General features: G+C 35.3%; 1 long non-coding RNA gene across 1 annotated transcript; it reads left to right on the top strand.

Annotated features, from left to right (window-relative positions):
* The first annotated feature begins 2,456 nt into the window (after nt 1-2,456).
* On the top strand, nt 2,457-11,990 carry LOC129478351 (uncharacterized). Its single transcript, XR_008656407.1, has 2 exons — nt 2,457-2,588; nt 11,401-11,990. It is a non-coding gene; the product is annotated as an uncharacterized lncRNA (long non-coding RNA).
* Nucleotides 11,991-23,898: the final 11,908 nt, after the last annotated feature.

Here is a 23,898-nt window from a genome sequence, read left to right as displayed (position 1 = left end):
ACTACAAATTAGTTCATAGTTGCTTTTTACACTTCTGGGATAGTAATGAAAGTGAACCTATGTAAACATAAGTTAAAAGGTAAGAGAAGACATAGTCAGAATTGTAAACACACAACATAGCTGTAACAAAGAGAACATAATGACTCTTTTAATAGTTAACATAATTAATGGTCAATCTGTTTTACCAGAAAAAACAATAATAAATATCTAAATGACCTTTGTAATAAACAGAAATCTCCTGAGATTTAAATTAGGTACTTCATTTTAATTCACTTTTAAAAATTTACAAGATAATTTTATAAGGATTTCTATTGCCCATCTTACTAAATACATATGTGCCAAGGAAACGGAAGGATCATTAAAATTTTCAAGACACCAATAAATTTAGCACAGTTCTAGTCATGAACAGGACGGAGCAAGGGTTGAAATATTGGGCACTTTCACATTCTTTGTTTCATATATCTGGAACACATTTATTTTAATAGGATATATCTGTTTTTCTATATACAAGAAAAAATAAAGGCTAAAACAAAAGGATTCCATAGAAACATTATTCAAAATTTATTTTTACATAACCAAATTTTTAAATCGCATTTTGCTATCCACAGCAAAAGGTTGAAAGAAAAGACTTGGAACCAACCCAAATGCCCATCAGTGATAGACTGGATAAAGAAAGTGCGGCAAATATCCACCATGGAATGCTATGCAGCCATACAAAAGGATGAGTTCATTCTTGTTACATAAATTATACCATTAAGTAAGAAAAGAGTCAGATTTATTGTAAAACTAATGGAACTGGTGCTTCTTTAAGGTCTTGGGCCTCTGTGAGTGCTGGAGTTTATTGAATGTTTTGGGTAGAGATCGGAAGCCAGATTGCAATTATTTGGCTAAACAAACCTCACAACACAGGTACCTAGGTTACCAAGGACATGGATGAAGCTGGAAACTATTATTCTCAGGAAACTAACACAGGAACAGAAAACCAAACACCGCATGTTCTCACTCATAAGTGGGAGTTGAACAACGAGAACACATGGACGCAGGGTGAGGGAACATCACACACCGGGGCCTGTTGGGGGATGGGGGGCTAGGGGAGGGATAGCATTAGGAGAACTACTTAATGCAATTGACGGGATAATGGGTGCAGCAAACCACCATGGGACGTGTATATCTATGTACCAAACCTGCACATTCTGCACATGTATCCCCGAACTTATAGTATAATAATTAAAAAAAAACTGAAACTACAAAAAAAAATCTTAGGTGCTTTTAAATCCAAGGTGTGGAGATTAAAAGCTTAGTGTAATTAGCCTTCAAATTACTGATATTCTAATCAACAAAGACCCAGCTTTGTACTCCCATTTTCTAATGAAAATTCAGCCAATAATTTCAGCATATTTAGGAATGAAGTGGTTTATGTGATATGAATAAATTCATCCTACCCCAGGTGATACATACAATTGAGATTAATAAGACAATCTGTAAGAAGAATATCTTGGATTTATTTATTTTTATAAGCACAATTCCCTTATTACAAAAATGTCACAAATAATTAGCACACTGTCAAGGTCCAATCAGGAGATACCTCTCATGACCCTGGTAGGTCTTAAGCAGTATGACTACTTAGTTTGATACTTGAATGGAGTTCTTCCTTAAGCAAGCGAAATCTATGAAACTATCAGAAGTCTGGAAAGATATGAAAAAAAGGAATAATGCCATGACAAGTGTGTCTCTACACTGTGCTTAGTACTCTGCAGCACTTCTGAAATATGAGCAACATAGCTTCCAGCATGAACATGACAGTTCTCCATATGCCCAGCAATTTTGGCTACTTACTTCTTATTCCAAAGGCACCCTGTGTGAGGCACTAGAAAAAAAATGGTTAAAATTGTTATCTTATTTTAATAGTACTTCATTTGACATTCTCGTTACATAAATTATACTGTTAAGTAAGAAAAGAGTCGGATTTATTGTAAAACTAATGGAACTGGTGCTTCTTTAAGCTCTTGGGCCTCTGTGAGTGCTGGAGTTTATTGAATGTTTTGGGTAGAGATCGGAAGCCAGATTGCAATTATTTGGCTAAACAAACCTCACAACACAGGTACCTAGGTTACCAAGGCTACTATATATATTTTTTTCATTCTGAAAATATGTTCACTTTCATGCCCCATTGTGTATTTGTTCTGTATCATTCTTTTTCTCAAATAGAGCTCTCCAACTTTCATAAGATTTTGGTGTCCTCAAACCTAAATCCTTATCCCAGGGGGGGAGAAATGAGATTAAAGATCTCTGCTAAACCGATCACTAATTTATAACATAGAACCCATGTATGACTTATCTATTGCCATTTTAATGCTAATAACCCTCAAAACTCAGTGACATAGACCAACGAGCATTTGTTTAGCTGGAGTTTGTAGGGGAGTGATTTCATCTAGGCTCACCACTCACAAGCCTAGAGTCACTGTCAGGAAGCTGAGCTAGGATGCCTTTAGCTTTGATGACTGGGGTGACTTGGCTCATTCCACATGTTTCTCATCCTCTAGTGGGCTATACTGGGAATGTTCTCACAGTAATGGCACAGAGAAAGGGTAAGTAGAGGAAACACACACTAACTTATTCAAACCTCTCTGTATCCCATCGACTAATGCCTCATTGACCAAATCAAATCATATAGATGGTATAACAGAATCAAGAGGGCAAAAATGACTTCTTGTAACTTTGGAAATTGTTAATTAGGATATATTCTGTCCTTACCTTTTAAAGATACATATTGAGATATTTGCTGTTGAAATTACATGAGGTCTTGAATTTGCTTCAAAATATTATAAAGAAAAGGAAATGGATGGGATGAGATAAAGCAAGACTGATAATGAGCTGATAAATTGTATGGCTGGGAGATGAGTACACGGTGTTCATTCTACTGTTCTCTTGACTTTTGCACACATATCAGGGGAGGCTTTATCAGTCATTTATTTCATTAAGCACATAGGGGATATTTTTAGCAATAATGTACTCTTTTACTTATAATTATGTTATAATCTATAATGTCTAGAGAAATTTGGAGAATATATATTAGCTGATAAAATATTATTTAATTGTATTTAAAAAGAACATGTGTCTTATTCAATACATATCTTCAAGGATATATTTATTTCTGGTTAATTTCAACATGAGTTTGTGTATTAACAGTGATTTATTGAGTACCATCTGTACACCATGCCCATTTCTAGGCTCTGGTCATAGAGAATTAAACAGATGAATGGGGTTTCTGATCTTGAGGTTTTCATGGTTGTATTAGTCTTCTATCACTGCTATAACAAAGTTCCATAATATTGATGGCTTAACCAGTACAAAAATAATATCTGTAATTCTTAAGTCAGAAGTCCAATATGAGACTAATTGGGCTTAAATCCAGGTGTTGGCAGGCCTGCATGTCCTTCTGAAAGCTCTAGGGGAGAATCAGCTTTTTTGCATTTTCTACGCTCTAGAGATCATCCACATTCCTTGACTTGTGATTCCTTTCTTCCATTTTCAAAACCAGCAATGTTGCACCCATCTGTGATTTTCTTCCATAATCACATGTCTATCTGAATGACTACAGTCAGAAAAGTTTCTCTACTTGTAAGGGTTCCTGTGATTAGATTAAGCATACCTGTCCAATCTAGGATAATCGCTCCATCTCAAGGTCCTTAAATTTAACCACATCTAGAACCACATCCCTTTTTTCATGTTAGGTAACGTATTTCAGGTTTCAGATTTGAGAATGTTGACATCTTTGGAAGGCCATTTTTCTGCCTATCACAATAGGTAAATGCTGGGAAGAAGCAAATTAATTAATTAAATAATTAAGCAAAATAGACATTTTCAGACACTGATATATACTATAAAAGTCTGTAAAAGAGTGATACAATAGTCAATGATTTGCAACTTATGTGTAAGAGAAGGCCTCACTAAGGAAGGGATGTTTAAACTGAGGCTTCTGACAAATAGAGATCACCTTGCAAAGTGATGTAGGTAGATAATTCCCAGTAAAGGCAAAGCTAATGTAAATGTCCAAGGTGGGAGAATAGAAAGAAGGCAAATGGGCTAGGTCCCAGAGAGCTAAGGGGAAAGTAGCATTTCATGAGGTTGGAGAATTAGTAAGAGTCCAGATTTGTTGGCTTATTTATTGTCTGATTGACCCTGCTGTAGGTTCTGAACTTTGTACAAATTGCCAAGGAAAGCTAAGTAGAGAAAGGAAATAAACTGATTTATGTTTAAAAGTAGTATCTGGCTGCTTTGTGGATAATAAACTGTAGCTTCCTGTTCTCCATAGCACCTATCATGACCTTGGCTGTTAAGTCCTAAATTAGTAATTTAATTAAAATGCCTATGTTACTTAGCAAAATACTCTTTGTAAATTAAAATGTTTAAGTTTTGAAAATAATCCAGTATGAGATTTTGGAACTGATACTGAAAAGCTAAGTAAAATTGGATGAACTTAATTATTTGTTTTAAATAAGAACTACATTCTTCCTTCAGTAGAGATAATTCTGATATTTGGTATTTATTCAAATGTTCAAATAGGAATATGAACAATGTATTTACATATATTTTTAACAAATCCTAGTGTATGGGATATGTCATCATATTTTTAAAGCTAAAGAAGAAAATAAATCATACACTATGCTATTGTTTCAAAACTAGAGCTATTGTTTAAATTTATACGGATATGGTAACAATTTTACAAGGTTTATTTTGTATCTATAGATTAAAATTCATAGAAATGGCAGGAGCTGGATGAAAGAAACAATATCTTATCAGCACATACACTATTTTGATGAATAGGAGAGAATGATCCATGTTTATGGCATACACTGTGCTAAACAGATAAACTGTGGAGACTTCTGTTGTAATATATTCTGCTCAAAGGATCAGCCTGTAGGCCAGGCATGGTGGCTCACGCCCCTAGCACTTTGGGAAGTCGAGTTGGGTGAATCACAAGGTCAGGAGTTTGAAACCAGCCTTGCCAACATGGTGAAACCCTGTCGCTACTAAAAATACAAAAAAGTAGCTGGGCATGGTGGCAGGCGCCTGTAATCCCAGCTACTCAAGAGACTGAGGCAGGAGAATCATTTGAACCTGGGAGGTGGAGGTTGCAGTAAGCCAAGATCGTGCCACTCCACTCCAGCCCGGGTGACAGTGCAAGACTCCATCTCAAAACAAAAAACAAACAAACAAACAAACAAACAAAAAACGCACAAAAATATCAGCCTGTAAGCATTTATGTAATTAGGGGTAGTTTACGTGGTAAAAAATTTGCACACATTAGAAGATAGTAGATAGAGAGAAACCAAAATACCAAAGTTGACTACAGAAGATGTGTATTAACCTCCACTCCTGCCCTACTCATCCTATCAGAACCAAGGTACCAAGTTTACTTTTTGGCAATAAAAGGTTCTAAAATATATTCTCTTACATATGGCTTCAATATATATCCATCTGTCTGGGCTCCATGATACACATATATATCCAGCCTAGCACTCTGGTGAGTTTTGGAAACTTGATAATATCAAATTAAAATTTAGGATTTACATTTTGAGAAAATTACAGTAGAATTTTAAAAAATTATATTTTTATTTGCAAGACCGATAATTTTAACAAATTATTGTATAATTACATAAAGATAAGTTTGCAAAATTCATGATAATTTTGAAGTTATGTGCTTTAATACAATGTGAAACCGATTTTTATTTCTATTGAAGCCATTGAGACATGTCTATATGTCTATATGTGTGTGTGTGTAAAAGGTTACAGTATAAATTTATAACCACACATTCCTAAGGAAATTTTTGATATAATATTTCTCAATAATTAAGAACAAACACAACCTAAATTTTAAATACAAATCCCCATTTTCTTTGGGCGCCGGGACTGTTTCTGATGCAGTTCATGTTTACTGTAGTAACAGTTTTGGCATTTCCAGTTTCCTTCAATAATCCACATTCAAAATAATAGCTAATTCATTGGAAATAGACATTCTTTCTGAATACTCCTGTAAAATTAAAATAATTAACCTATCATTATGGAAGAATATTTTTCCATACAATTTGAACAGAATCTATTATTGCATCAGCTTTCCATAAAGATATAACAGAAACTAAAGCATTTTCTTTCACCCTCTATCCCAATGAATGAATAAGAAGAAGCAAACTTAACAAAGTGCTTTATTTTCTATTTCCTTTTTAATATCCTCTTGGTTTTCTGAAGACCAAGAAAAAATAATAGAGCAATTAATCATATGATTCTCCTCTCCTGACAGCACTGGCCTCTTATTATATTTATCGCTGTGCTACTAAGCCTCTTTCTGCGACATGCTCTAGCTTGTCACAGCTTTCCCAGTAACTCTACATGCTATCAATTATTTAGCACAAGCAGCACTATGCATCCCTTCAAGGATAATTATTTAGGAAGAGAAATCAGTAAACAGAAATTCCATTAAAACCCATGTAGTAATAAAAGATAACAGGACGATTATAATCTGCCCTGTACCTTGCAAAAAAGGAGTTATCAAAAACCAGTTAGAGTTAACTTGCACTGGTAACATAATATTTATTTATTTATTTATTTATTTATTTTTTTTTTTGAGATAGAATTTCCCTCTTGTTGCCCAGGCTGTAGTGCAATGGCCCAGTCTCAGCTCACTGCAACTTCTGCCTCTCAGGTTCAAGCGATTCTCCTCCCTCAGCCTCTGGAGTAGCTGAGATTACAGGCGTGCACCACAACACCTGGCTAATTTTTGTATTTTTAGTAGAGACGGGGTTTCACCGTGTTGGTCAGGCTGGTCTCGACCTCCTGACCTAAAGTGATCCACCCGCCTCGGCCTCCCAAAGTGCTGGGATTAGAGGCATGAGCCATCGCTCCCAGCCTGTATTTTTTAATAGTAAAGCATTATCACCTGAAGGCTCCAACTTGCTAATAGATTCTTTAGAGGGGATACAAGTTTGTTTTCCAGTAAGAGAAATTTTAAACTTTCAAATCTTGTTTGTGTCCTCTTTGATTTCGTTGAGCAGTGGTTTGTAGTTCTCCTTGAAGAGGTCCTTCACATCCCTTGTAAGTTGGATTCCTAGGTATTTTATTCTCTTTGAAGCAATTGTGAATGGGAGTTCACTCATGATTTGGCTCTCTATTTGTCTGTTATTGGTGTATAAGAATGCTTGTGATTTTTGCACATTGATTTTATAACCTGAGACTTTGCTGAAGTTGCTTATCAGCTTAAGGAGATTTTGGGCTGAGACGATGGTGTTTTCTAGATACACAATCATGTCATCTGCAAACAGGGACAATTTGACTTCCTCTTTTCCTAATTGAATACCCTTTATTTCTTTCTCTTGCCTGATTGCCTCGGCCAGAACTTCCAACACTATGTTGAATAGGAGTGGTGAGAGAGGGCATCCCTGACCTGTGTCAGTTTTCAAAGGGAATGCTTCCAGTTTTTGCCTATTCAGTATGATATTGGCTGTGGGTTTGTCATAGATAGCTCTTATTATTTTGAGATATGTCCCATCAATACCTAATTTATTGAGAGTTTTTAGCATAAAGGGCTGTTGAATTTTGTCAAAGGCCTTTTCTGCATCTATTGAGATAATCATGTGGTTTTTGTCTTTGGTTCTGTTTATATGCTGGATTACATTTATTGATTTGCGTATGTTGAACCAGCCTTGCATCCCAGAGATGAAGCCCACTTGATCATGGTGGATAAGCTTTTTGATATGCTGCTGGATTCGGTTTGCCAGTATTTTATTGAGAATTTTTGCATCGATGTTCATCAGGGATATTGGTCTAAAATTCTCTTGTTTTGTTGTGTCTCTGCCAGGTTTTGGTATCAGGATGATGCTGGCCTCATAAAATGAGTTAGGGAGGATTCCCTCTTTTTCTATTGATTGGAATAGTTTCAGAAGGAATGGTACCAGTTCCTCCTTGTACCTCTGGTAGAATTCAGCTGTAAATCCATCTGGTCCTGGACTTTTTTTGGTTGGTAAGCTATTAATTATTGCCTCAATTTCAGAGCCTTTATTGGTCTATGCAGAGATTCAACTTCTTGCTGATTTCGTCTTGGGAGGGTGTATGTGTCGAGGAATTTATCCATTTCTTCTAGATTTTCTAGTTTATTTGCGTAGAGTTGTTTATAGTATTCTCTGATGGTAGTTTGTATTTCTGTGGGATCGGTGGTGATAACCCCTTTATCATTTTTTATTACGTCTATTTAATTCTTCTCTCTGTTCTTCTTTATTAGTCTTGCTAGTGGTCTATCAATTTTGTTGATCTTTCCAAAAAACCAGCTCCTGGATTCATTGATTTTTTGAAGGATTTTTTGTGTCTCTTTTTCCTTCAGTTCTGCTCTGATCTTAGTTATTTCTTGCCTTCTGCTAGTTTTTGAATGTGTTTGCTCTTGCTTCTCTAGAGGACACAAACAAATGGAAGAACATTCCATGCTCATGGACAGGAAGAATCAATATCATGAAAATGGCCATACTGCCCAAGGTAATTTATAGATTCAATGCCATCCCCATCAAGCTACTAATGACTTTCTTCACAGAATTGGAAAAAACTGCTTTAAAGTTCATATGGAACCAAAAAAGAGCCTGCATTGCCAAGTCAATCCTAAGCCAAAAGAACAAAGCTGGAGGCATCACACTACCTGACTTCAAGCTATACTACAAGGCTACAGTAACCAAAACAGCATGGTACTGGTACCAAAACAGAGATATAGACCAATGGAGCAGAACAGATCCCTCAGAAATAATACGGCACATCTACAACCATCTGATCTTTGACAAACCTGACAAAAGCAAGCAATGGGGAAAGGATTCCCTATTTAATAAATGTGCTGGGAAAACTGACTAGCCATATGGAGAAGGCTGAAACTGGATGCTTTCCTTACACCTTATACAAAAATTAATTCAAGATGGATTAAAGACTTAAATGTTAGACCTAAAACCATAGAAGAAAACCTAGGCACTACCATTCAGGACATAGGCATGGGCAAGAACTTCATGTCTAAAACACCAAAAGCAATGGCAACAAAAGCCAAAATTGACAAATGGGATCTAATTAAACTAAAGAGCTTCTGCACAGCAAAACAAACTATCATCAGAGTGAACAGGCAACCTACAGAAGGGGAGAAAAGTTTTGCAATCTACTCTTCTGACAAAGGGCTAATATCCAGAATCTGCAAAGAACTCAAACAAATTTACAAGAAAAAAACCAACAACCCCATCAAAAATGGGCAAACGATATGAACAGACTCTTCTCAAAGGAAGATGTTTATGCAGCCAACAGACACATGAAAAAATGCTCAACATCACTGGCCATCAGAGAAATGCAAATCAAAACCACAATGAGATACAATCTCACACCAGTTAGAATGGCCATCATTAAAAAGTCAAGAAACAACAGGTGCTGGAGAGGATGTGGAGAAACAGGAACACTTTGACACTGTTAGTGGGACTGTAAACTAGTTCAACCATTGTGGAAAACAGCGTGGCAATTCCTCAAGGATCTAGAACTAGAAATACCATTTGACCCAACCATCCCATTACTGGGTATATACCCAAAGGATTTTAAATCATGCTGCTATAAAGACACATGCACACATATGTTTATTGCGGCACTATTCACAATAGCAAAGACTTGGAACCAACCCAAATGTCCATCAATGATAGACTGGATTAAGAAAATGTGGCACATATACACCATGGAATACTATGCAGCCATAAAAAATGATGAGTTCATGTCCTTTGTAGGGCCGTGGATGAAGCTGGAAACCATCATTCTCAGCAAACTATCGCAAGGACAAAAAAACAAATGCCGTATGTTCTCACTCATAGGTGGGAATTGAACAATGAGAACACATGGACACAGGAAGGGGAACATCACACACCAGGGCCTATCATGGGGTGAGGGGATGAGGGGGGAGGGATACCATTAGGAGATATACCTAATGTAAATGAAGAGTTAATGGGTGCAGCACACCAACATGGCACATGTATACATTTGTAACAAACCTGCACATTGGGCACATGTACCCATTAACTTAAAGTATAATAAAAATAATTTAAAAAAAAGTCAGATTTTGACAGACCATGAGAGCAACAAAAGCACAGCTTATTAGTCATTTGTCTGGGCATGAGTTTCAATGACTGAAATACTCTGATAGGTCTTTTTGAGGTGGCCCATTCACTTAGGAAGATTCCAGAAAGAATTAATATCTAGAAAAAATTAATATTTGCTAGACAATCTCATAGTCATTCAAGTACATCTCAATCTCAAGTTACTTCTCAGTATATTGGAAAGGCACAATGAGACAGACCTTAGTTTCCCTAAGCAGGCAGTTTTCTTCTAGAGGTCACTGGGTAATACTTCAAGTCCTTTTAAATGCTTGCGTCCAGAATATTATTTCAATAAGCAGCCTCTAAAATGTTATTATTGCTTCTTTCTACCACTGAATGAAAGGTGTCCACTCTGACGAGTGCATTGATTGTGAGGTTTATAGCATGACACTTTGCCAACAATTCACCTTGCTCTGAATATTCCCAGGCAATGGAGCAGAAGAGGAGTACTGAGTCATTTCTGACTAGGCAGAGGGCATATTTCATAACAGACTTAGCGCCCTTGAGATTCCCATGACTACTTATGTTCTTCATCCTTCATTTTATGTAAACCTGAAAAAGATCAAGATGACTGGCTTCATTCAGCAGTATCTCCCTTAAAGGAGAAAGACTAGACTTTCAACTTAGGAAGGAAAGTTTTAGTGTCCATTACAAAATAACAAATATTCATGTTTATATTCTAGAATAGCAGGGGTCAGATGGCCTTTGAAATCACTTACAAGAATGTGAAATTATAAATGCCAGGATACAATATGTGTGAGTACACAAATGTCTTTAGAATTTACTCTCTGGACCAAATAATCAATGATATCCCTAATACGGTTATTTTTAATGTTTGTTGTAGTAGTAACTATGATACTGTTTACAGTTGCCTGGGATGCCTAAATGGAGCTAAACACAGGAGTACTTGCAATATGATCAGGAAAAGGATCATGAGCAGTTTATGTTCTCAGAGTTTCACATATAAGGATACCATGTCTTTCTGATAATAAAGCTTTGTTTATCTCTATGTTGATTTGGTAAAAATACAGAAATATGACTAAATTTTCTGGTCATATTGCATCGAAAGGCATAACTTCAATACAGTGTTTGTGTTTCTATTACCCTTTCTTTAATTGCATTTTATTTTTCTCCATATTAAGTAATACACCATGTTTAAATATAGTAATCACAAAGAAAAAGATAAAGTCACGTGCATGCTCCCAGGTCAGTCTCTACAATGATGCTATCTTGTTTTCTCTTTTTCTAGAAATCTCAGGCATAAAAGACATTGGGACTAAGAAATGTGTTGATTAAAAAAAAATTTAGGCAGTGACAGCAGGAACACAGTACTACCTTAATTACCAAAGCCATTTCTAACTTTGGGTGTCAGCTAATACTTCTTCTGCCTAGGTGGTGTTCTGATTTATATGAGTGTTTCAAAGATATAATGTCTTTTCCAGAGGATTTTATTAGAACCAAATGATTCAACCTGAATGCAGAAAACATAAAAATATGTATGTTCAGGAAAGGCAGAAGCTGGAGGTAAGTTGTGGGGAGACACACTTAGTGAGAGAGATGAGTCTAGGCCTGAGGCACCTCAACCCATCCACATTCTTCTTCCACTATCAGTTTTATATTTTATTCATAAAAGCAAGATTTTTTTTCTCGAAAAGATACATGTGCTTTTCGTGTCTGCATTCTGATAAGGAAAATAGTCAAGAGAAATCATGAAAGTATTAAAGAATGACCATTAACTGAATTACTTTAGACAATAAAAACGCAACTGTTCTTTGCACCCAAATGAGTGTTACCATTCAATTTTTCAAATAAAGTTAAAAAAGGAGTAATTTTTGCTCACAAAGGGAGCGATGGTTTAGTAACTTTAATATTGGGAAATTCAGATTAGCTTTATGCTGCATAGTCCTTGAAACAAAACCTGGAAAGAATTCTATTAGACTTCTACTATCCTATTAGAAAGCAGAAAGAGCAATACTAGATGAAAACACAGGGAAAAAACTACACAACATTGATCTGGGAAATGATTTGTTTTAGATTTGACACCAAGAGCACAGGCAACAAAAGCAAAAATAGACAAAATTGGATTATATCTAAATAAAAAGCTTCTTCATAACAAAGGAAACAACACAGTGAATATACAACCTGCAGTATGGGAGACAATGTTTGCAAGCTGTAGATCTGTTAGAGATTAATATCCAAATTATATAAGAAATTCAAACAATTCTATAGAAAAGAAACAAATAATCCGATTTAAAACTGGTCAAAGGCTCTGAATATACGTTTCTCAAAAGAAGACATACAAATGGACAGGAGATGTAGGAAAAATGCTCAACATCACTAATAATTAGTGAAATGCAAATTAAAGTCACAATGATATAACACATCATATCTTTCAGAAATACTACGGTAAAAACATGAAACATAACAAGGGTTGGTGAAGATGTGGAGAAAAGATAACCCTTGTACATTGTTGGTGGATAGATGAGTTTGTATAGTCATTTATGGAAAACTGTATGGTGGTCCCTCAAAAAAACAAAAATAGAATTACCATGTGATTCGGCAATCTCACTTCTGGGTATTTACCCAAAAGATTTACAATCAATATGTTGAAGAGATGCCTACACTCCAGCATTCCTTGCAGCAATAATCACAATAGCAAAATTATGGAATCAACCTAAGTGTCCATCAACATATGAATGGACAAACAGAAAATGGTATATATTCACAGTGCAATATCACACCAGCTTATGAAAGAAATATGTTCTGTCATTTTTAACAAAATGAATTGAATTGAAGAAAATTATGCTATGTGATATATACTGGACAAAGAAACAGAAATATCATGTGTTCCCACTCATATGTGGAATCCGAAACATCTGAACTCATAGAAGCAGAGAGCAGAATGGGGCGGGGGACGAGAGAATGGGGAGATGATGGTCAAAGAGCACATAGCGTCAGTTATACAGGAGGAGTAAGATTTTTTTTTTAGATTTATCGCACAGTGTGGTGAATATAGTTAATAATGTTGTATTGTACATTTTAAAATTACTAAGAATAAATTTCAAACATTTCACCACAAAAGGATAAATATTTGAGGTGATGGATATGTTAGCTTGTTTTAATTATTACGCACTGTATTTATAAATCATAACATCACTTTGTACTGCATAAATATATGAACTGTAATTTGTTAATTTATAATAAAAATATTTAAATCTGAAATGTGGGTGAATAGTTTTTATATGAAATGTGGCACTGCAGAACTTCCTTTAACTTATTAAATAACACGGTTCTAGTTTCATATTTCTCTGAAGAGAGAGAAAAATGTGCTTGCTATTATGGTGAGTGTTAGGCGGCATAGATTTAAAGGGAAACTGGATTAAGGGACTTCCAAAAGACTTCTTTGCTCTTACCATTATCTACAGTGTCTCCCTTAGTGCTGTCATCTACTATTTTGACTTATAAAACCACTTCTATGAAAAGGGCTCTGACTCATCCACTGAGATCCAAATTTGTATATGCAGTAAGTAGACTTGCTTAAAATTCCATCTTAGAGTCACAATGACAAACACGAGCTCATGATTTCTCCCCTTCTACTGACCACTAATGTATTCTCCTTCTAGTCTTCCCTATTGCAACAAATAAAGCCATCTAGTAGCTCTATTCAAAACCCCCAAAATCTAGGACTTCAATAATCACACAGCTATTGAATTACTTCACTTCTTTCGAGCCTCACAGCTACTGTCCTGGCCCAGACTTCTTTATTTCTTTCCTTAATACTACAACACTCACTTTAGAAGTTGCACTGTTTTATCTCTAGCTCCCTGAACTGTCTGTTTTCCATACAGAAACAAGAATGATCTATAAAATGTAAACAAATCCAGATTACTCTTCTTGGTGAAAGTCCTCTGCCTCTTAACTACAGCACCTGAAATAAAATCAATTTCCCTTAACTTGGCTTCCAAGTAGCAAGAGACTTGACTATCTAATTTTAAATTTATTCCACAGCACTCTTCCTCTGACCTACCAGGCTCAAACCCATGGTATCTTTCTATTCTTCAAACACCAAGCTCATCTTTATCCTAGAGCCTCTGTTTGTTCATCTAGCTTGCTTTTCCTTCAGCTATTTCTTGTCTTTCAGCTTTCAGGTTAAATGGCACTTTGGCAGTAAGGCCTCACCTCACTGCCCACTATAAATGCCCCCCTGCTGTTCCACCCTATCCCAACACACCCTATTACATAATCCAGATTTCCATTCTTTGTTAATCTCATTTATCACTGTTTGATTTTATGCTGTGCTTTGTTTTTGTTTGTTTTTTGAGAGAGGGTCTCTCTCTGTTGCCCAGGCTGGAGTGCAATGGCCTGATCATGGCTCATTGCAGCCTCAAACTCCTGGGCTCAAGGGATCCTCCTGCCTCACTCTCCCAGGTAGTTGGGACTACAGGTGCTCATCACCACACCTTGCTATTTTTGTTTTTGTTATTTTGTAGAAAGGGTTCTCATTATTTTGCTCAGGCTAGTCTTGAACTCTTGTTCTCAAGCGATGCTTCCACCTCATCCTCCCAAAGTGCTAAAATTATAGAGGTGAGTCACTGCACCTGACTTTTATGTCGTACTTTGAACAGGGATGTGTCTCTCTGTTCACCACTGCATCCTTGGAGACTAGAAAGATCGTGACACGATTATAGGATAATTGTAGAAGACAAACACATATTTGTTAAAAATGAACACATTTCCTTGCATTTAAATGCATTTAAATTCAATTAGTTGACTTATTTATATTGTATATCAAATTCTGTTGATTTTCTATTTTGAACTTTATAGCTGCTTTATTTCCATCATAATTAGAATTTTCTTGAAAATATTTGCTTTATCTTAATATAAATTATCAATATTTCCCTACAAAATTTGCAGCACTCTTCATTCCAAAACACCGTTTTTAGTGAATTTCCTCATATCATGTCAACTTTATTTTCTGTAGTTCTTTTCAGTGTTTACCAATAAGACAGGCCAATCTGTGTTTTATTACTATTCTATTTCATTAATATATGTATTTTGTTTCTGATAAGTTGAACATTTGTCCACAGGTTTGAGACTATTCACATATCTTCATCTGTCAAATGCTGCTTGTCTCTCTGATCGTTTTTCTAGACATTTTATTCACCATTTTATTCAAAATACTGGAAATTAATAATTATGAAAATGAAACATCCATATTACAAAAATTCAAGTGTACTAAATGTAAATGATCTTTATACCATTATACATTAGAAAACTTTCTATGATACACATGTAACAATTCATATATTTCTTACTCTTTACCACTGCAAGTCACTCATTTGCTCTGCCACAATTCTTACATAGAAGTTGGCCCAGCATAACCCCAAGGGTTTCAGTAAAATGACAGCTTTGGCTCATATAACTTTATGCCTCTTCTGGGTTCAAAAGCTCTTTGGGTGCACATGTTCTTATGACTAAAATGCATTTTCTAAGCTATGGCAAGACAGAAAATAAAAGCAGAAATATGTTGATGTTACAAATTTAAATGACTGAATATAATAAAGGCAAATAGACTATGAGTAAGTAAAATTGACACATTAGACAAATTTTAATATGAATAGGTAAATAAGAGTTCTTGACATTGGTATATTGAAAGTGTTAATAAAAAAGTACATATTCGTTAGGTTAGGATATGCGGTGATAACAAACATCCCCAAATATGAGTGGCTTATCAAAACAAAAGTTTCTCTCTCATTCATGCTACATTTTCTCGGTGTTCTTTGTCCACAGTCACTCAGGGATCCAGGCTGATGGAAATTCCAATGTCTAATAACTGCACCAGCTGGATCATTCAGCCTCCTAGTTGCTATATCAAGGGAAGACACTCTGAAGGGATCATGCTAACTCTTCAATGTTTTGATACACAGTAGACATATGACATCCCTATTCTTAGCCTATTAGACAGAATGGGTCATCAGCCCTATCTTGGAATCAGAAGGAGCAGTAAAAAAAACCTTAGTGTGCCTCCACAATCTTTGCCGTAACATGTAAGATTATATTATTTCTAGTAGGATTAATATACAAAAAGTTAAGACTTCTATTTTTAGCAAAGTTCCTCCATCAATGTCTTATTTTATCTTTCAGTGGGAGGCTAAAAGCAATGTTGTAATTAATATAGAATTATGCATCTTTTAAAAGTATTGTTTGAACTCTATAATCCAAAAACAATTGGATAAATGAGCAATATTATCAAATAAAAGAGGAGTTTTTTTTCTCTTTGGCTCATGTTCAAGTTTACTAATAATTTAGATAAGATATACACTGCCATATACTGATAAAAAAGTATCTGTTTAAAAATTGAAGTTCAGTTTATTAGTTTTTTAAAATAGAGTTTATGCTTTTTGTGTTCTGTCTAAGAAATCCTTGCCTACTCAAAAGTAACAAAGATTTTTCTCCTATATTTTCTTCTACACATGTTATAATTTTGGGTTTTAAATCTGGGTCTATGATCCATTTTGAGGTAATTTTTGTATATGATTTTCAGTAAGCATTAATGTTTATTTTGAACATTACTTATTAAAAACACTTATTCCCTCAAATAAAATAATAAAAACGGAAAATGTATGGCTATTGTAGAAGAAATATTTGTGTTTTAAGGATCAATTTATACTTGATAACAACTATATTTTACCTCCCAAACAGAAAGTAATTATTTTATGTGTCAAAATATTGCTTTGCTCTAGTTTTCTGATAGAGAAGTGAGTCACATTCCACTTACCTTAAAAATTATTCTGATGCTTTTTGTGATGCAATTTATAATTCATTTATGGACACCTTTATTGTTCCTGTAAAAGCTAATATAGATTCTATTTTGCACTGTATTTTTTGAATGACGACTTTATATGATTAACCATTTTTCATAGTAAAAATAAATAATCAATAGAGGATTTCAAAGTAAGTAAAATAGAGAAGTAAATGCAAATTTAAACAAATATGGATAGGCTTTGGTCATTTTGCAGAATATATTCACATATTCCACACATTTTTAAATGACTTGAAAATTTCCTTGAGGTATTTTACTTAAAGATTGGTGAAATAATAGGTAAATTATTCATTGTGGTTTTTGCTTCCTTTCTCCATCTGATTTTTATTGTATAACTTTTAAATTATACATCATGATTTGAGTGCCTGTACTTTCTATAGATGCACACATACGTACATCATTACTCTGCTATCAAAGAAGGTACCACAATTACTCTTAATTAATTCAGTCTTTACCTGAGAAAGAAGAAATAGAAAAAAATCAGTTAGAAAAGTTGTAGGGGAAATGGTAACATGTATAACATAGCTAGAAAAAGGAGAAACCTATGACAAAAGAGAAATAAGAGTGGCATCATGCAATGTCACAGGCTATTTTGCATGAAGTTCATCCTGAACATAAAGGCAAGACCTCAAGAAACCAGAATAAGAGCATTAGATTTCCACAGAGATCAAGGTAGATGAAAGAAAATAGATAATTTTATGTCTTGGGCATTTAGAAGGACAAGAATTAATTACGAGTTGATGAAGAGGAAAATAAAGGTGAAAAACCTGAGTACATTGCAAATTTGAATTTAGTAAGTTATATTTTGTAAATTACTTAACTGCAGCATGCCAACCAAATATTTACTTCGAGGCTAATATCTTTACTTTGTGTACCAAACTCCTGCTACCAGTGATTATGTACGAGAGAGGATAAAATGAAGGAGGGAAAGGAGAGAGGAGAGAGGTAGGGGAGGAAGCAAGATGAGAGAGACAGAATTTTATATCTTCTGAAAAAAAATCATAATTTGTTTGGTATTTGGTCCGGATTTTGGAGTGAAGACCCAAAGGCATTAATAGCAATTGCCATTTCATCTTTTTTCCTTGGAAGGTTTCTAATTCCAGGGAACAAATAAACAAGCTGAATGCTCCAAAATGTATCCCTAGAAGCTCAGGATTCTCTTTCTTATATGTGCATGATTCAAAATTTTGGGGAAAATAAACTCCTATTTAGACAAAAAAAGTAATGTTTACAGAAATAGTGCAAAATAAAATTATTTTGATTCCACATCTCTGAAGGATTAACTTAAATTTATGGTATTATTCCCTCATTATAACTAGTCTGTAGGTTTGTTTTCGCTAAATATGGCGTATTTTCTCAACAGTTTAGCTTTGAATAATGCCTAATTGCCCCAAAGTCTTCTAGCTCAGAAATCTAGAATTGATGGCTTATTCTTCACTTTTCAATTTTATGTTCACTAAATTCTGTCACATCTTCCTTTGAAAATTCTTTAGTACTCACACCTCACTCTCATTTCCAAATGATATTTTCATTTTCTATGTTTACACATTTCTTCAGAAGTGCTCTTTGATGTTTTTATTTAATATTCTTACTTCAATCAATTATGCAAATATTTTCTCAATATAATTCAGAGATTACTGTTTCTAAAATGAATTATTATTGCAAGAACCCACTGTTTGACTCACTCTCCTCAATACTGTTTCTTTGTTAAGGAGAGTATTATTTGAATTCAGGTCTTGATACTATCATTACAATCAAGCCATTTAAAATTTTAAGAGCATCAGTTTTCTCAATAGCATTAGGAGAAATACTTAATGTAGATGACGGGTTGATGGGTGCAGCAAACCACCATGCCACACGTATACCTATGTAACAAACCTGCATATTCTGCACATGTATCCCAGAACTTAAAGCATAATTTTTAAAAAATTCACAAAACTGGAGTGAATATCTGAAATCCCATTCAGCATTACATACTGTGGTGGTATGATATTATTGTCTACACAATTAAGCTGAAACTCCGACTTTCAAATTTCTACCAAAATTCACACCTTATATTTCCAATCTCATTTTTACTGCAGCCTAACATATATTCGCTGACATAGGTAAATTAATCTTCTTCTCTAGCCAAACCCTATGTGTATTTATCCGATTTGACTTTGACAGTTATGACCTCTGACAGAATGCTTCCATCTCATCTCCAAATCTTCCTCTCCATCAAAGTCCAGAAATGAATCTGCACTATCGTCTATTAGCAAAACGTTACTTAATTAGGTGTTTTCCACCTTTGAAGTATTATTTTCTATTTTATATTATTACAATATCAATTAATGAAGTAATTGAATATACATCATTTTCTCTCAATGAACATTCCCTCCTTTTCATCCCCACTGCTATATCTTACCTTTTTTAGGGATTCTGAGCTAAATTATATATATTAGAAGTTACATATATATGGTATGCTTTTTCCCTAAGTAGTTTCTTTGTAAACTGAAATGGTACTTGCCTTGACATCTTTTCTTCCTCATATGTTGAGAAAATATGTCTATGTTTCTGGCTTTCTAATGCTTTTACAAAATATGTATTTAAAATGACATTGGAAGCTTCTAATCCATCTGTTAAGTTTTACTTTATACTGGCTTTATTGATGGTTTGCATTAAAATGTTTTATTGTATCATTTTAATATTCTTGGATCTATCTTCCTTGTAGTTCAAAATTGCTCCCATTAGTCAGCAATTTATTTATTTTTATTTATTTATTTATTTATTTATTTTTTGAGATGGAATCTTGCTCTGTCACCCAGGCTGGAGTGCAGTGGCGCGATCTCGGCTCACTGCAAACTCCGCCTCCCAGGTTCACGCCATTCTCCTGCTTCAGCCTCCCGAGTAGCTAGGACTACAGGCACCCACCACCACGCCTGGCTAATTTTTTGTGTATTTAGTAGAGACGGGGTTTCACCATGTTAGCCAGGATGGTCTCGGTCTCCTGACCTCGTGATCCGCCTGCCTGGGCCTCCCAAAGTGCTGGGATTACAGGCGTGAACCACCATGCCCAGCCTATTTTGTTTCGCTAATGTTTTATTAAGGATTAGACTGTATTCCTGTGTATTCTCCCGTGGCACACTGCACACCCATCACTCTGTTTTTATTACTGGTTTAGTTATCTGTCTTCCTTGCTTAAATGTAAGATTAACAAGGTTATAACTAAGATATGGACATCTGAATGTTACTGCTGATAACTGTAGAAGCACAGTGGAGATGTTTTCTGAAGTGGTTATTTTATATTTGACATTATATATTTGAAATATCAAATAAGACTAGATACCAAGCACTTAGCCTGCCCTATTCTGTCCCCTCACTTAATTATTGTGACTTGTGACTTTGTCATTCTATTATCTTGTATACGGATATCTTAAAAACATTATTATATACTATTCCATTAAGAAAGTAGTTTTATGTTGTTGTTGTTTTATTTTGTTTTGTTTCAGTTTAGAAAAAAATCTTTGGACCTGGTTTTGATCAAGGAGAAAAGCAAGGGAATTCAATCCAGTGTTTAGATATTTACTTCATATTTCATGTGTGTTGGGATAATAAAATGCTTGCAAGTAGTTAATAGAAAGAACTAAATGCAATCAAGATAAAATGTAAACATTATAACCAAGTGAGAGATCTGCATTTAAATCATTTAGCTCAAAATATCTTTAGTTATTAAGAAACTCTTAAACATTACATTATATAATATCAATTAATTACTAAAAGGAATTATGGTTATATGTCAATTCTGATCCACTTAGTAATTATGTAGGCCAACATGTCATATGTAAATATGTGGTTGTGTGTATACAGATATTTTTATTCACAAACATGTCATTTTTTTCTCAAGCATTTTTATTTTTTATTATTATACTTTAGGTTTTAGGGTACATGTGAACAATGTGCAGGTTTGTTACATATGTATCCCTGTGCCCTGTTGGTTTGCTGCACCCATTAACTCGTCATTTAGCATAAGGTATATCACCTAATGCTCTCCCTCCCCCCTACCCCCAACCCACAACAGTCCCAGAGTGTGATGTTCCCCTTCCTGTGTCCATGAGTTCTCATTGTTCAATTCCCACCTATGAATGAGAACATGCAGTGTTTGGTTTTTTGTCCTTGCTATAGTTTACTGAGAATGATGGTTTCCAGTTTCATCCATGTCCCTACAAAGGACATGAACTCATCATTTTTTATGGCTGCATAGTATTCCATGGTGTATATGTGCCACATTTTCTTAATCCAGTCTATCGTTGTTGGACATTTGGGTTGGTTCCAACTCTTTGCTATTGTGAATAGTGCCGCAATAAACATACGTGTGCATGTGTCTTTATAGCAGCATGATTTATAGTCCTTTGGGTATATACCCAGTAATAGGATGGCTGGGTCAAATGGTATTTCTAGTTCTAGATCCCTGAGGAATCGCCACACTGACTTCCACAATGGTTGAACTAGTTTACAGTCCCACCAACAGTGTCAAAGTGTTCCTATTTCTCCATCTCCTCTCCAGCACCTGTTGTTTCCTGACGTTTTAATGATGGCCATTCTAACTGGTGTGAGATGGTATCTCATTGTGGTTTTGATTTGCATTTCTCTGATGGCCAGTGATGATGAGCATTTTTGCATGTGTTTTTTGGCTGCATAAATGTCTTCTTTTGAGAAGTAGCTGTTCATGTCCTTCACCCACTTTTTGATGGGGTTGTTTGTTTTTTTCCTGTAAATTTGTTTGGGTTCATTGTAGATTCTGGATATTAGCCCTTTGTCAGATGAGTAGGTTGCAGAAATTTTCTCCCATTCTGTAGGTTGCCTGTTCACTCTGATGGTAGTTTCTTTTGCTGTGCAGATGCTCTTTAGTTTAATTAGATCCCATTTGTCAATTTTGGCTTTTGTTGCCTTTGCCTTTGGTGTTTTAGACATGAAGTTCTTGCCCATGCCTATGTCCTGAATGGTATTGCCTAGGCTTTCTTCTAGGGTTTTTATGGTTTCAGGTCTAACATTTAAGTCTTTAATCCATCTTGAATTAATTTTTGTATAAGGTGTAAGGAAGGGATCCAGTTTCAGCTTTCTCCATATGGCTAGCCAGTTTTCCCAGCACCATTTATTAAATAGGGAATCCTTTCCCCATTGCTTGTTTTTGTCAGGTTTGTCAAAGATCAGATAGTTGTAGATATGCAGCATTATTTCTGAGGGCTCTGTTCTGTTCCATTGATCTATGTCTCTGTTGTGGTACCAGTACCATGCTGTTTTGCTTACTGTAGCCTTGTAGTATAGTTTGAAGTCAGGTAGCATGATGCCACAGCTTTGTTCTTTTGGCTTAGGATTGACTTGGCAATGCGGGCTCCTTTTTGGTTCCATATGAACTTTAAAGTAGTTTTTTCCAATTCTGTGAAGAAAGTCATTGGTAGCTTGATGGGGATGGCATTGAATCTATAAATTACCTTGGGCAGTATGGCCATTTTCACGATATTGATTCTTTCAACCTATGAGCATGGAATGTTGTTCCATTTGTTTGTATCCTCTTTTATTTCATTGAGCAGTGGTTTGTCGTTCTCCTTGAAGAGATCCTTCACATCCCTTGTAAGTTGGATTCCTAGGTATTTGATTCTCTTTGAAGCAATTGTGAATGGGAGTTCACTCATGATTTGGCTCTCTGTTTGTCTGTGATGGGTGAACAAGAATGCTTGTGATTTTTGTACATTGATTTTGTATCCTGAGGCTTTGCTGAAGTTGCTAATCAGCTTAAGGAGATTTGGGACTGAGACAATTGGCTTTTCTAGATATACAATCATGTCATCTGCAAACAGGGACAATTTGACTTCCTCTTTTCCTGATTGAATTCCCTTTATTTCCTTCTCCTGCCTGATTGCCCTGGCCAGAACTTCCAGCACTATGTTGAATAGGAGTGGTGAGAGAGGGCATCCTTGTCTTGTGCCAGCTTTCAAAGGGAATGCTTCCAGTTTTTGCCCATTCAGTATGATATTGGCTGTGGGTTTGTCATAGATAGCTCTTATTATTTCGAGATACGTCCCATCAATACCTAATTTATTGAGAGTTTTTAGCATGAAGTGTTGTTGAATTTTGTCAAAGGCCTTTTCTGCATCTATTGAGATAATCATGTGGTTTTTGTCTTTGGTTCTGTTTATATGCTGGATTACATTTATTGATTTGCGTATGTTGAACCAGCCTTGCATCCCAAGGATGAAGCCCACTTGATCATGGTGGATAAGCTTTTTGATGTGCTGCTGGATTCGGTTTGCCAGTATTTTATTGAGGATTTTTGCATCAATGGTCATCAAGGATATTGGTCTGAAATTCTCTTTTTTGGTTATGTCTCTGCCAGGCTTTAGTATCAGGATGATGCTGGCCTCATAAAATGTGTTAGGGAGGATTCTCTCTTTTTCTATCAATTGGAATAGTTTCAGAAGGAATGGTACCAGTTCCTCCTTGTACCTCTGGTAGAATTTGGCTGTGAATCCATCAGGTCCTGGACTCTTTTTGGTTGGTAAGCTATTGATTATTGCCACAATTTCAGAGCCTGTTATTGGTTTATTCAGAGATTCAACTTTTTCCTGGTTTAGTCTTGGAAGGGTGTGTATTTGTTGAGGAATTTATCCATTTCTTCTAGAATTTCTAGTTTATTTGCATAGAGGTGTTTGTAGTATTCTCTGATGGTAGATTGTATTTCTGTGGGATCGGTGGTGATATCCCTTTTTTCATTTTTTATTGCATCTTTGATTCTTCTCTCTTTTCTTCTTTATTAGTCTTGCTAGTGGTCTATCAATTTTGTTGATCTTTTCAAAAAACTCTCTCATGGATTCATTAATTTCTTGAAGGGTTTTTTGTGTCTCTGTTTCCTTCAGTTCTGCTCTGATTTTAGTTATTTCTAGCCTT

The sequence above is a fragment of the Symphalangus syndactylus genome, chromosome 3, assembly GCF_028878055.3.
Source record: "Symphalangus syndactylus isolate Jambi chromosome 3, NHGRI_mSymSyn1-v2.1_pri, whole genome shotgun sequence".
Classification (NCBI taxonomy): domain Eukaryota; kingdom Metazoa; phylum Chordata; class Mammalia; order Primates; family Hylobatidae; genus Symphalangus; species Symphalangus syndactylus.
This window is presented reverse-complemented; position numbering and strand designations above follow the sequence as displayed.